At 46.0% G+C, this 14,869-nt stretch overlaps 1 protein-coding gene and 1 non-coding gene across 2 annotated transcripts in view; one reads left to right on the forward strand and one right to left on the reverse strand.

The window, feature by feature from the left end:
• MYO5B (myosin VB) overlaps positions 1–14,869 on the forward strand; it is a 382,924-nt gene that overhangs the window by 18,057 nt on the left and 349,998 nt on the right. The gene's annotated exons all lie outside the window — the stretch shown is intronic.
• Positions 2,646–2,783, reverse strand: LOC119926077. The gene has a single exon (XR_005449990.1). It is a non-coding gene; the product is annotated as a small nucleolar RNA SNORA7 (small nucleolar RNA).

Consider the following 14,869-nt stretch of genomic DNA (forward strand, 5'->3'; position numbering starts at 1 on the left):
CTCAAGGTCACATAACAGATAAGTGGTGGAGCCAGGATTAGAATCCATGACCTCCTGAATCCCAGGCCTGTGCTCTATCCACTGTGCCATGCAAGATGCAAAATTATCAGGTAGGGCACAGTCCCTGTCCTATATGGGGCTCACAGATTTAGGGTGAAGAACAGGTGTTCCATTTTACAGATGACAAAGCTGAGGCCCAGAAAAGTAAAGTGACTTACTTGCCCAATGCCATACAGTAGGCAAGTGGTGGAGCTGGGATTTGATCCTGGACTTCCTAACTCCCAATCCTGTAGCCCTCCCATTAGGCCATGCTGCTTTTTGATCGGAGGCAAAAGTTTTCAGATTTTGAAAATGTTGAGGATATAGTTGAAAGATTCCTCTGCAGAAAGGAAGGGAGTTAGGGGAAGAAGCAGAGAAAGAGAAATGCCTGGAGCCACAGTTTGTTTGACATTTCCTGTCAATATCATATGAAGTTCCCCATCTGTTTCTATCTTCCTTGAAGCCTGAGGGGGAGAGCTCCTTAGCCCAGGGCTGGGTGTGCGATGACTGTTTTTTGCCTGTCTCTCTCTCTCTGTTTACTCTGTTTATGATTCTGGAAAGAAACACATTTCCATAGTTGAGCTGGTGACATCCAACCGAAAGTGCCCCAGGATGTCAGTAGATTCTCTTCCCCATCTCCTGGTGATCCTGAAATGTGAGCGGGTGAAAGAAACCCAGATGACAGATTCTCAGGGGAAATGTGCTCTTTCGAGAAGGAGTTACTGCCAAGGGTTTCCTGCTTTCCTTTGTGCCAGGTCTAAGTAAACGAAACTCACCTGCAAGGCAGTGAGAGGGAATAGCCGTTTCTCTTTCTCTCTCGGAAAAGATCTTAAACCTGAGCGTATTTTAATAGCATGTTTATGTGGAGCCTTTAATTACTCACTCATGGTGGGAAAGCATTCCCGTGGGGGATGGGCTGTAAGTGGTGAAGTCAACCCAAGCCTGGAGAAAGTGTGTGTGGGGGCGGTTGGGGGAGGGCCACTAATCCAGGAGCCTGCAACAGTGTGAAGTGGAGTGCCCGCTGCCCCCAAGACGGAGGCTGGAGCAATCTCAATCTCTAGAGGTGACCTTGAAGAGCCAAGGTGAGGGCTGAGCTCCAGAGGAGGGGGAGACTTTAAGTGGTGCTGCCCTCCAACTGCTTCTGGCTCCAGAATCACTGCTGTAATCCGTGAAGCGGAATTTACCGCATTGGGGAATGTTACTACCCCCAACTCTTGGCTGTGGAAGATCCGGGCCGAGGACTCTCTACTGCCTAACCCCTGCTGCTGACTGTGTAGTTCCTGCCTTCATAAACAGTGCCAGTCAGACGGGTAGAACAGTCAGGTAATGAATTAAGGGTAAATCCACTCTTCTCAGAGACTGAACGCTGAATTGTTGCCCTTCTGAAAGGGTCCAGAGTTTAATCCCTAGTTGTTGTTCAAGAGACTTTTGAAACTCAGAAAACTAACCTGGAGAGGAGTTCTCTGAAAGGCATGGGTCCGACTAAAAAAATGTTCTAGCTTAAATGCCCATGATGTTACACACATTATAGTCGGCCCATGGTGATGCCATGAACTGGGCTTTTAGACTGTGAGCCCACTGTTGGGTAGGGACTGTCTCTATATGTTGCCAATTTGTACTTCCCAAGCGCTTAGTACAGTGCTCTGCACATAGTAAGCGCTCAATAAATACGATTGATGATGATGATGGGCTGTAGGTCAAAAACCTCAGCCTCTGTTTTATCCTTGCCTCCATGTCCTGCTTCTTCCAGTCAAGCAGGGGACAAACTCCCCCTCACCTCATATCTCAGAAAGTGGTAGTAGCAATAATAATGGTGATGTAATTATGGTATTTGTAAAGAGCTTACTGGGTGCCGGGCACTGTACTATGTGCTGGGGTGGATACAAGCAAATGAGGTTGGACACAGTCCCTGTCCCACATGGGGCCTGTAGTCTTAATCTCCATTTTCCAGATGAGGAAACTGAGGCCCAGAGAAGTTAAGTGACTTGCCCAAGACCACACAGCAGACATGTGGCAGAGCCAAGATTAGGACCCAGGTCCTTCTGACTCCCAGGCCTGTGCTCTAGCTACTAAGCCACGCTGCGTCTCAAGCAAGTGGTTAATAGCTTTTTCCGTTGTCCTCCCCAGCAGCATGGGGGTAAGAGGGAGAGGAAGGAGCTGATTTGGTGAGCCTCCATTCACCAGGAGATGTGGGTGGTAGGGACAATTACTGAGCACCTCGTGGATAGGGAGGCAATGTCAAAGGGCTGAGCCAGCTCGTTGGCACTGAGTGGTTCCATAGTTTTAGCAACAATACCTCCTACCACCTCTCCCCAGTAGTGCTTACTCCCTGTGAGTCTTTAAGGTGAGCGAGGAAAGGGTCCCCTCTATATGTCCTTATCTTGTCTTACGCTGTCGAGTCATCTCCAACCTGTAGCGACGCCATGGACGCCATTCTCTCCCAGAATGCCCCACCACCATCTGCAATCGTTCTGATAATGTATCCGTAGAGTTTCCTTGGTAAAAATATGGCAGTGGTTTACCATTGCCTCCCTCCACGCAGTAAACTTGAGTCTCCACCCTCGACTCTCTCCTGGGCCGCTGCTGCCCAGCACAGGTGAGTTTTGCCTTGTAGCAGATTGCCTTCCACTCGCTAGCCACTGCCCAAGCTAAGAATGGAATGGATATACCTCTGCTTGACTCTCCCTCCTGTAGTTGAGACTGATAGAGTACTAGAAACTCTCCAGGTGTGACCCTGAGAGGGGCTGTATGGCTAATCCCTCTTCCCCGAGGTCCTCCCTGGACTCTGGCTGTTGAAGACCAAGGGGCAGTCAGGACCAGGGGTGAAGTAGAACATTTTTTGTGCCCAGAACGTGGTTGCTGGACTTTTCATTCAATCGTGTTTATTGAGTGCTCACTGTGCACAGAGTGCTTTTCCACATCCTGGAGCCAAGTTCTGGCCCATTCTGCCTTACTTTCTGCTAAGCTGAAGAGTTAGCACAGTAGGGCAGGTGTGTGGCGGGGTGATATATACAGGATGGTGTTTAGGAGTTTCTGGTTTCATTTGTTGTGGGCAGGGAACTTGTCTACCTACTATGTTGCACTCTCCCAAGCACTTAGTATGATGCTCTGCCCACAATAAGCACTCAATAAATATGACCGATTGATTAACCACTGCTCCTTGCACGCCTCCCACTTGTTAACTGTGGCTCCTCTGACTGAGAGAACCTGGAGGAAATATGGCATTTTGACATGAAGTACTGTATTTGGTAAAGGAAAACCCCAAGGCAAAACCCTCTCCTAACAACCTCTTCCACTTTTCATCCTTGTAGAGCCAGAAGCTTGGTTTGGGAATGAGAGACCCTGGAATGAGAGACTTGTTAGGCCACTATTTTGAGTGTTAATACCATTTAGCTGATCAATTGAACTTTGCTGGAGGGCACCCATTTTTCTCTCAAACTTAATGTCTGGAATATGCTAATACCTGAAGTGAATTTTTGGATTAGTCTTGGAGTCCGAGTTGTGGAAAGCATGCCAAGGGGTGATTTTGGATGTACAGATGAATTTGAGAAACAAATCAGATGGGCAGACTGCGTAGGTTCTCTTTTTACTTGGAAAACAACATGCAGTTAAGAACAACAGCTAGGATATGCCTGAGCATTTCATGCCACCCATTTCCCCCAAATGAAAAGGGGATGCCAAACCAGTTTAGTCATCCTCTAGTTGGTGTGGCCCTCTGCCTTATTTTCAGTCTTTAAAAGCCTCCCCGGAGAGATACCAGAGTAAGTCTCCCAAGTCTGTGTCTCAAACTCAACAGGATCCAGCCTGCCCCCATGATACCTTTTTTTTAATGTCCAAGGAACCCTCGTCCTCATCAGTCTTTTGCCTTGAGTCTGTTCTGTAGGTGTCTTTCCCAAAAGTCTCCCTGCCATTCACTCTCACGGATTTCTGTGTACCATAGGGTTGCTGGGTGCTGCAGATGTGTTTTCTCTGGAAGCCCTGCTTGTCTGAATCCTGGGGAATGAGAAAAATAGATGGGGTTCTGTGGGCTGGGTAAGATCCTTAAATGTAGGGACTATGTCTAATTTCAGTGTTATACTAGATGCCCTTAGACTTAGTGTTGGACTCTCCCTGAAAATGCTCTGTAAAATTTTGTTGTGGTGGTTGAAAGGCCACAATCAACTGGATTTAACAGTTCTGCAAGACCCGGTTTGCTTCAGCAGTGACTCCTTTAGACCCAGTGTGGGAATACAAACATCTTCTAATTCTATGTCTCTGTTGCTGAGGGAACTGAGCAAACTCATCAGCAGCCATTGTTGAGTCATGTGTTGCCAACTTTGTCTTACTCATTTCTTTGGTGCCTTAGCTTCACTTTCTGTAAAATGGACAGGATGAGACATGAGCCATCTTTCCCTCAGGTGTAATTGGGCTTTGCCAGTCACGAACAAAGGGTCTTTGGAGAAAAAAGTGCTCCAGAAATATAACTTATTATTACAGTGAAACTGTAAATATGTGGGGGGCACCACCTTTGAGAGTGTATGTTCCTCCGTTACTTTAAAAAAGTGACTTGCATATATAGCCGAAAAGGGTGAAAGGCAGTCTTGTCTGTTACTCAAACCAGAGCAAAACACTTTTCTCTACAGGATAGGACCCGCTGTCAAACCACTGCTGAGCCTTTGCCACAAAACTTTGGACTTGCGTCTTTTTAAAGTCCTTTCTCAAAGGGAGGGAGCCGGTCCTCTTAGTTTTTAATTTATTATGGCATATTAAGGAATCGCTATGTGCTAAGTCCTGGGGAAGACGCAATCCCTATCCCATCCAGGGCTCACAATCTATCTTATCTCCATTGTGTGGATGAGGAAACTGAGGCCTAGACAGGTCTCTAGGACACATAGCAGATAGGTTATGGACTCCCAGTTCCATGCTTTTTCCATTCGGCCCAGCTGCCTCCACCCGAGGCTGTTTCTGGATGGTCAGAGAAAAGCAAATGCCTTTTTATTTTCGGTAGAAGTGACTGTTGACAAACCAGTCTGGCTTCTTTCAAGCTCAGCCAAGGGCAGTGAGTACAAGCCTTTTTTTCTTGTCTTGCTTTAGCAGGGCGTGGAGGGCAGTAGTCATCCTAACTCACAATTCCAGCTGTGGAATCAACTTTGTTTATGGAGCAGAGCGGTGTGTCTGTAATTATCATGTACTGCTTATTTGACTAGCATTTATCATGGGGATCTCAAAGCTCTTTTCAAACATGATCTCATTTCTACTCCTCTGCTCTTTGTAAGGAAGCTTCCATTTCCGTAACTGTAGCCGCCCAGGGTAGAGCCACCTGTGTGGGTTGTTAGGAGGAAGAGAAGCCCAAGTCTATAACGTCTTCCGAGGTTGATGCTGTGGTGAAGTCAGAAACCCAGATTTCTTGGCTCCTGGCCCTGTCTTCTGTGTAATTGTGGTATTTGTTAAGCATTTACTACGTGCCAGACACTAAGTCCCGGGATGGATACCAGTAAATCAGGTTGGACACAGTCCCTGTCCCACGTGAGGCTCACAGTCTGTCCCCATTTTACAGAGCAGGTAACTGAGGTGCAGAGAAGTGAAATGACTTGCCCAAGCTCATACAGCAGACAAGTGGCAGAGTTAGTGGAACTTGTGACTTGACTCCCGGGCCCATGCTCTAGCCACTGCAACATGCTGCATTCATTCAGTTGTATTTATTGAGCACTTATTGTGTGCAGAACAGTCTACTAAGCACTTGGGAGAGTACAGTAGAACAGTAAACAGACACATTCCCTGCCCACAATGAGTTTGCAGTCTAGAGGGGGACTCAACACTTTTGGGTGTAATCCCCACCAGTGCTGTCTGGGTCAGGATCCTCTGTGCCCAGGCAGTAGAGGACGCCTACTTGGGAGCCATCTCCTCCGTCTTCCCATCCCTCATGATGTCCCCCGGTGGGTGACAGAACCATTCCCATCCTCCAGTGGGAGCAGAGTAGGCTTCTGTTCCTCAGGCCACTCATCCCCTTGGGTTAGCCTAATGGATAGTAATAATAAAAATAATTATGGTATTTGTTAAGTGCTTACTGTGTGCCAGGCACTGCACTCAGCACCGGAGTGGATGCAAGCAAATTGGATTGGGCACCGCCCCTGTCCCACAAGGGGCTCACAGTCTCAATCTCCAGTTTAGAGATCAGGTACCTGAGGCACAGAGAAGTGAAGTGACTTGCCCAAGGTCACACAGCAGACTAGTGGCAGAGCCAGGTTTAGTACCCATGACTTTCATGCTGTATCCACTAAGCCATGCTAAGAGTCCCAGTTTTAACATGGATTACACAGTTGTGATGACCCCAGAAGAAATAAAAAGGTTGCTTTACTGACAGTCTTTCCGGAATAGCTGTATGAATGACAAAAGCAGTGCCATTCTTGGGCCTAACCAACAGTTCTTCCAGTCCAGATTCTCTCTGACAGTGGCAACAGGGTCTTTGGAGGAACTTTTTGGTTGGCTATGTGGAGCCCGCGTGAGGAGGAGAAGCAGCTTGGCCTAGTGGAAAGAGAATGGGTCCGAGAGTCAGAGGACCTTGCTTCTAATCCCAGATCTGCCACTTGCCTGCTGTGTACCTTGGGCAAGTCATTTAACTTCTCTGAGCCTCAGTTTCCTCACCTGTAAAACAGGGATCCAGTACCTGTTCTCCCTCTTCTCTAGACTGTGAGCTCAGTGAGACAGGGACTGTGTCTGACCTAACCTGTAGCTACCCCCAGTATTTAATATAGTGCTTACCACATGGTAAGTGCTTAAGAAATGCTGTAATGGAAAAATAAAGCTTTCCTTGTGATCAGTCTTCATGTTTAGGGCTAGACATCCCAAATGCCCCTAACCTTTCCCTTCAAAGTGATTAAGAATGAGCGTAAAGGCCAGAAATTAGCCATTGGTGACAGAAAGAAAAGCAGAAGACTTTTCCTCCTTGCCTCCTACTATAAGGGCAAACAGCAAATTGGGTCTTGAACAGAGCAAATTTAGGATTAAAAGTTGAATGTTTATTTAAATTACATTTTTGAGAGGTAGTATTTGTTACAGTTATCTTGGCAAACAAGCATTCACTACTTTGACTACCAAGTGGTTTGTTTTTTTTCAGTATATGCCAAAGACTCCCAAAAGGTGTCTTTCCTGGAAACAGAGGGTTGGAGCAGGTGACGTCAGTGGTGGCCTGAAAGTTTGAAAGCATTGCCCCCTCCCCAATGCCACCTATTGCCAGTGAAGTTATTTCTGGTCAGGGATTGTCTCTGTTACTGAATTGAACTTCCCAAGCACTTAGTACAGTGCTCCGCACACAGTAAGCACTCAATAAATACGATTGAATGAATGCTATATTATATTTCCATTTTAAAAACCAAACTGGCTCATGAAGCTAGAATGTGTAAGTGATTCTTAGCCCTCTGACTCAGGACTGTTGATGCCATAGTGGAACAAACATTTGAAAATAACATGGACCTGGAAAGTCTAGGATGTTGGGAAAGCTACCATCTGTGCTGCCCAGTTGGGCAGGGAGGCTTAATTAATCACATGCCACCTCAGCAGGCAGTGTGGTTAGGTTCTGGCTTTTGGAGAGGAGGCAGAATCTGCAGTCTGAGCTCCATCCAAAGTCCTAAATTGAGCTTCAGCATAATGTACTGGCCTTCTCTGGGTGGATCCTGGGCCAGGGGGAATCACAGCTCTGATTGCTCTGCAGTATTTTCAGTTTACATAACTCTTTGCCTCAATTACTCCTATCCCCCAACCACCAGTTGGTTTATTGGAAGGCAGGGATCTAGGTCTCCAACTGGGCTCTTACTGGTGTGTTATCTGTTTCCTGGTCAGTCCGTCTAGCCTTTTTTTTATGGTATTTGTTAAGCACTTACTATGTGCCAAGCACTGAGCTAATTAGGATAGGCACAGTCCACTTTTTTATGGTATTTAAACTTTTGCTATGTGCCAGGTACTGTACTGAGTGCTGGGATAGATACAAAGTATCAGGTTGGACATAGTCCCCGTCCCAGATGGGGCTGGCAATTTTACAGGTAGAGTAACTGAAGCTCCCCATTTTACAGATACGGTAACTGAGGCATAGTGAAGTGACTTGCCCAAGGTCACAGCAGAGAAGTAGTGGAGCTGGGATTAGAACCTAGGTCCTGTTAACTCCCAGGCCTGTGCTCTGTCCACTGGGTCATGCTGTCGGGATTACAACCCAGATCCTTCTGACTCCTAGGCCATGCTCTATCCTGTAAGAGATGCTCTCATTTCTATGTCATCTCTAGACCGTAAGCTCACTGTGGGCAGGGAACATGCCTCCCAACTTTGTTGTATTGCACTCTCCCAAGCGCTTAGGACAGTATTATGCCCTCAGTGAACACTCCATAAATACCATAGATGGATATATGCCTATCTGCCTTCTATAAGATACTTGAGAGCCCGGCTGTGTTTCTTTTTCTTCTCTCATTCCCTCAGAAAATGGCATTTTTGGAGTTCTTACTGTGGGCAGAGCACTGTACTAAGCACTTAGAAGGGTACAAAACATTAGACATACTCCCTCCCCTCATTCTCTCCCAAATGCTTAGTACATTTCTCTGCACTAAAATGCTCAATGAATCCCATTAATTGATGTGAGGCCTTGTAGGAGGTCAGATATGTTGGTTTGATTGTCTTCGAAAGGGGCTTAATGGGCAAAATGGGTTGAGGAAGCAGTGCAACATTTAAAAAAATGTCCCAGGAAGTCTAGACTTTCTTTAAGGTGGTGATCAAGTTGGCAGAGGAAGATGCTTCAATGGTTGATCAAAGTGGTGTGAAAGAATAAAACCTAGATCTTCAGGAGGGAGATTCATGTGGTGTATCTTTTCGATTCCATTCCCCCTCACCTTGTTCCAGGCAGTGCTGTGAGGATCAGCCTTAGGGATGGTGTTGAAGAGCTGTTCCCTGTCCCCACCGAGTTGGAATTTCCTGACTGTGGCATGTTAAACCCTGGACAGATGTAGTGGTGGAGGTCAGAGAATCTTTTTCCCTTCAGAATGTTTAAAACAGAAGAGATCTATAGGAAGATGGGGAGCAGGAGGATGGATTAATGGACCTTGTTTTCCCGTTTAGAATTCTAGGGCAGAGAGGCTGAAATTGATGTTACTGGCTTTTTGGTTGGAAAGTTGCACCTCCGTGTTTGCAAAGAGGTCATCACTGTAATACCTGCTCATGCCATAAATTGTACAGCACACAATTCAATCACGCAGAGTGAGGAATTTAGAAGCTTCAGCTTCAATTTGGCTGAATTTTTTTATTTACCGGAAGGCAAAAAACCTGGCTAAGCATTTTGTTTGTGGCTTGTACTTGCTTGATTGAAACCACCGTAAATGCTAGAGCATATATGGTATTTAGCGATATAGGTAAATGTTTCTATTTTTAAAAAATAACTTTTGAGAGGGCAAACTTCTCAAGGACAGCTGGTCACTCCTTGGAGGGAGACAATTCAAATAATCCACATTTGCTTTTACTATTAAGTCTTTTTGACCACTTAATCCAGGAAAATACTTTAGTAATTTGTATATTCCTTCCCTGCAATTTTAGGTTGTAAAAAAAACAAACAAACCCAGAAAATGGACTGTAAGCTCATTGTGGGCAGGGAGTGTCTGTTATATTGTACAGTGCTCTGCACACGGTAAGCTCTCAATAAATATAATTGATCGAAGAAAAACGTGTCTTTGGGCAATATCCTGGCTATTATGCTGGTGATTACACCAGAAACAGAATGGCCTAGTGGAAAGAGCATTGGCCTGGGAATCAGAGGACCTGAGTTCTAATCCTGACTCCACCACTTGTCTGCTTTGTGGCCTGGGGCAAGTCACTCAACTTCTCTGTGCCTCAGTGCCTCCATCTGCAAAATGGGGATGCAGTAGTTTTCTTCTTCCTACTTAGACTGTGAGGCCCTTTTCAGTCAGGCAGTCAAGCATTATTGAGCATTTACTGTGTGCAGAGCACTGTAATAAGCACTTGGGAGAGTACAGTACAACAGTATAACAGACACGTTCCTTGCCCACAACAAACGTATAGTCTTGCGGGACCTGATTGTCTTGTATCTACCCCAGCATTTAATATAGTGCTTGAGACATAGTAAATGCTTTCCATATACCACAATTATTTTTATTAGCAGAACTCCAGGACTGTATTCAACTTTGTGTTACTGATGGGTTTGTATGTAGCTGGGTTCTATTTCCCCTGCCTTCCTAATCAAATCTAACAGGGACCAGGACCACCCAGTTCTCTTACAGAGAGATTAAGCTGTTAGAGTAGTGGTGCCATCCTTCGTATTTTTTTATTTTTAAATTTTCATGTATTTGTTAAGCACTTATTGTGTGTTAGGTACTGTTCTAAGGGTTGGGGTAGATACAAGTTAATCAGGGTGGACACAGTCCCTGTCCACATGTGGCTCACAGTCTAGGAGGAAGAACAAGTATTGAATCCCCATTTTGCAGTCGAGGAAACTGAGGTACAGAAAAGTGAATTGACTTGCCCAAGGTCACACAGAAGGCAAGTAGTGGAGCTGGGGTTAGAACTCAGAACCTCTGGCTCCCAGGCCTGTGCTAGCTCACTGTGGGCTGGGAATGTGTCCATTGTTGTGCTCTCCCAAGCTCTTAGTACAGTGCTCTGTTATACCTTCCCTTTCACATAACTGAGAATCCTCTAGGCCACGTTGTTTCCCTATTGAAGATGATGATAATAATAATGATGATGGCATTTATTAAGTACTTACTATGTGCAAAGCACTGTTCTAAACGCTGGGGAGGTTACAAGGTGATCAGATTGTCCCCGGGGGGCTCACAGTCTTAATCCCCATTTTACAGATGAGCTAATTGAGGCACAGAGAAGTTAAGTGACTTGCCCAAAGTCACACAGCTGATAAGTGGTGGAGCCAGGATTAGAACCCATGACCTCTGACTCCAAAGCCCTTGCTCTTTTCACTGAGCCATGCTGCTTCTCATGATGCTACCACAGCTAGATCCTGTTCCTATGTGCCAATCGCCAAGCCCTCTTAGAGTGTTTATATGTAACAAGTAAAAAAGCAGACCAAAGTGGACTTCTCCAGTCAATATGAGTGGTATTTACTGAGCACTTATTCTGTGTGGAGTACACTGTGCTAAGTGCTTGGGAGAGTACAGTGCAAAAGGGTTGGTAGGCACATTCCTTGCCCACAAGGAGCTTACAGTCTAAAGGGGGAAACAAACCTTTAAAATCAATTACCAAAATCTACATATATGCTATGGGACTGAGGGTGGGGTGAATATTAAATCCATAAAATGTACCGTTCCAAGTGCACAGGTGACACACAAGGGAGAGGGAGTTGGGGAAGGTCTCTTGGAGGAGATGAGATCTTTAGGATGGCTCTGAAGGGTGGGGGATTGGTGGTCTTTCAGATATGAAGGGGGAGGGAGTTCCATGCCAGGGAGAGGATATAGATAAGGGGTGGATGGTGAGATGGATGGCTAGAATTTATTCCTTTGTGCTAGGTGTCAATTCCAAAGTCTCAGGCCTGAGTCTCATTTAGCATTTTGATTTCCATTAATAATAATAATAATAATGATAATAATAATGGCATTTATTAAGCACTTACTATGTGCAAAGCACTGTTCTAAGTGCTGGGGAGGTTACAAGGTGATCAGGTTGTCCCTCGTGGGGCTCACAGTCTTAATCCCCATTTTACAGATGAGGTAACTGAGGCACAGAGAAGTGAAGTGACTTGCCCAAAGTCACACAGCTGACAATTGGCGGAGCTGGGGTTTGAACCCATGACCTCTGACTCCAAAGCCCGTGCTCTTTCCACTGAGCCACGCTGCTTCTTAAACATCTGTTGTGCTGTACTCTCTCAAGCATTTAATACAGGGCTCTGTATCCAGTAAGCACTCAAATATCACTGATGATGCTAAACCTCTCTACAGTGAACCCTATCAATCATCATCATCATCATCATCAATCGTATTTATTGAGCGCTTACTGTGTGCAGAGCACTGTACTAAGCGCTTGGGAAGTACAAATTGGCAACACATAGAGACAGTCCCTACCCAACAGTGGGCTCACAGTCTAAAAGTGAAGCTGTGTGGCTTAGTGGAAAGAGCACGGGCTTAGGAGTCAGAGGACGTGAGTTCTAATCCCGGCTCGACCACTTGTCTGCTGTGTGACCTTGGGCAAGCCACTGCTTCTCTTGGCCTCAGTTACCTCATCTGTAGAAGACAGTGGGCCAACCTGATTACCTTTTAGACTGTGAGCCCACTGTTGGGTAGGGACTGTCTCTATATGTTGCCAACTTGTACTTCCCAAGCGCTTTAGTACAGTGCTCTGCACACAGTAAGCTCTCAATAAATACGATTGATTGATTGTATCTACCCCAGCGCTTAGAATGGTGCTTGACACATAGTAAGCACTTATTAACATTATTATTATTATTATTTATTGAGTGCTTACTCTGTTGGGAACAGAGTTGGGAGATTCGTTTCTTGCCCACAACGAGTTTACAGTTTACAGTTATCAATCTCTCCTTGTCTCAGGGGACCACCCCCTCCACTCTGTGGTTTCTGGACTTTGCTTTGGGCCTTGTTTCATTAGACATTTTCTATTGCTTCCTGTCTCTCCCCCTCACGCAGCCCCACCCTGCACACAAAGGCTGTGATGTGGTTGTCTTAGGATTCTCATAAAACTGCTGCGATTCCAGGTTGAACAGCTTTGATTCTAGGTATTGCCTTGGGCCAGAAGGGCTGAGGTCAAGTGATATCACTGAAGTTCATCTTGGACTCTGTTATCAAAGGCCAGTCACAGCTAATGTGATGGTGCTGAAGTTAATGTGTGGTAATGATTTCTCAAGAGGAGGTGTGTTGTGGCCAGTGGAAGGGGTTAGCAGTACTGATGATTGAGACCTTAAACCCTGGAGTTCAACTGGCAGATTCACTGCAAAATCAGGTGGAAGGGGAAAGCTCAGAAACAGTATTTTTTTTTTTTTAATGGTATCTGTTGAATGCTTACTATCATCATCAATCGTATTTATGGAGCGCTTACAATGTGCCAGACACTGTACTAAGCTCTGGGGTAGATACAAGCTAGTCAGGTTGAACTCAGTCCATATCTCACATGGGGTTCACAGTCTTATTCCCCACTGTACAGATGAGGTAACTGAGGCACAGAGAAATTAAGTGACTTATTCAAGGTCACACAGAAGACATGTGGCAGAGCTGGGATTAGAATTTTAGAATTCAGGTCCTTTTGACTCCCAGGCTTGTGCTGTACCCATTCGGCAATGCTGCTTCTCAGTGTTGCTGAGCAAACCCTCAAATTGCGTTTGACCCAGATTAGAGCATTGGAATTTCTGGGAGTTGAGAACATTATGAGGTATTTGGTTTAAAATTGTAGATCCCTTGGAGGAAAACAGGAATTCATAAGGAAAAATCCTCATGTTCTAGCGAGCGAGCTGGGCTGTGTGTGGATTTTTCTTCCGTGACGGTACGGAGACTTTTACTTTCGGACAAAGTCCGTCAGGCTTTTATTTTATCTGCTGCCCCAGACGGCCATCCATCCCTCAGTCTTTCTGTTGACCAGGTAAGCCCAGCCTTCCACACGGCTTCTAAAAACCCCTGTTATTCCCTGACTCTTCAATCCCCTAAACTCTGAAAGGTGTGATGTCCTCCCAGGACTGCCCTGTGCTCATAAACATGCCCTCCGCCTGTGCCTTTTTTTCTTCATCTCCCTGGCATCTCTGCCCTTTCCCTGCTGTGTGCCATCTGGGATGGCGTGAATCGGGGAGAGGAGGTGTAAGCAGGGATGGTCCTCTCCCTCAGGGACCTTGTTTGCTAGGGATGGGAGGGGAGTCCCAGGTGGCATATATGGTGTAAGGAATCTTATGTGAGAGGGAAGGGTCTCATCCAGCCCTATGGATATTGTCCTTTCATGCCCAGAATCCTCAAAGAAGTTTCTTTTTTTCTTCTTTTTAATTGCATTTGTTAAGCACTTACTATGTGGCAGGCCCTGTGCTAAGCACTAGAGTAAACAGAAGCGAATGAGGTTGGACTCCATACATATCCCATGTGGGGCTCGGAGTCTTAATCCTTATTTTACAGATGTGTGCAACCGAGGCACAGAGAAGCGAAATGACTTTCCCAGAGTCAAACAGCAGACAAGTGGCAGAGCCGGGATCAGAACCCAGGTCTTCTGACTCAGCCCGGGCTCTATCCATTAGGCCACACTGCTTCTCAAATGAAGATGTGAGGAAGTGAAGACGGGATGGGATTGGGTGGAGAAGGAGGCCTGGGCGAGGCCATCGCCACCCTTCCCTCTTCCATCCTAGTCTGCCCCCATCCCTGCCAGGGAACCGCACCACAGGGAAGGGCAGACACAGCTGTAGTGGGACAAAGGAAAAAGACATTGTGGAAAGAACACAGGCCAGGGAATTAGGAGACATGTCTTCTAATTCCAGCTCTGCCACTTAGCTGTTGCCTGACCTTGATCAGCAGCGTGGTTCAGTGGAAAGAGCACGGGCTTTGGAGTCAGAGTGTTCAAACCCTGGCTCCGCCAATTGTCAGCTGTGTGGCTTTGGGCAAGTCACTTCACTTCTCTGTGCCTCAGTTGTTACCTCATCTGTAAAATGGGGATGAAGACTGTGAGCCCCCCGTGGGACAACCTGATTACCTTGTAACTTCCCCAGCGCTTAGAACAGTGCTTTGCACATAGTAAGCGCTTAATAAATGCCATTATTATTATTACTATTATCAAGCCACTTCTCTGTCCTTCATTTCCTCATCTATAAAATGGAGATTAAATACACATTCTACTTCCTGTTTAGATTGTGTGCCCCATGTGGGCAGGGACT

Source organism: Tachyglossus aculeatus, chromosome 3, assembly GCF_015852505.1.
Source record: "Tachyglossus aculeatus isolate mTacAcu1 chromosome 3, mTacAcu1.pri, whole genome shotgun sequence".
Lineage (NCBI taxonomy): Eukaryota > Metazoa > Chordata > Mammalia > Monotremata > Tachyglossidae > Tachyglossus > Tachyglossus aculeatus.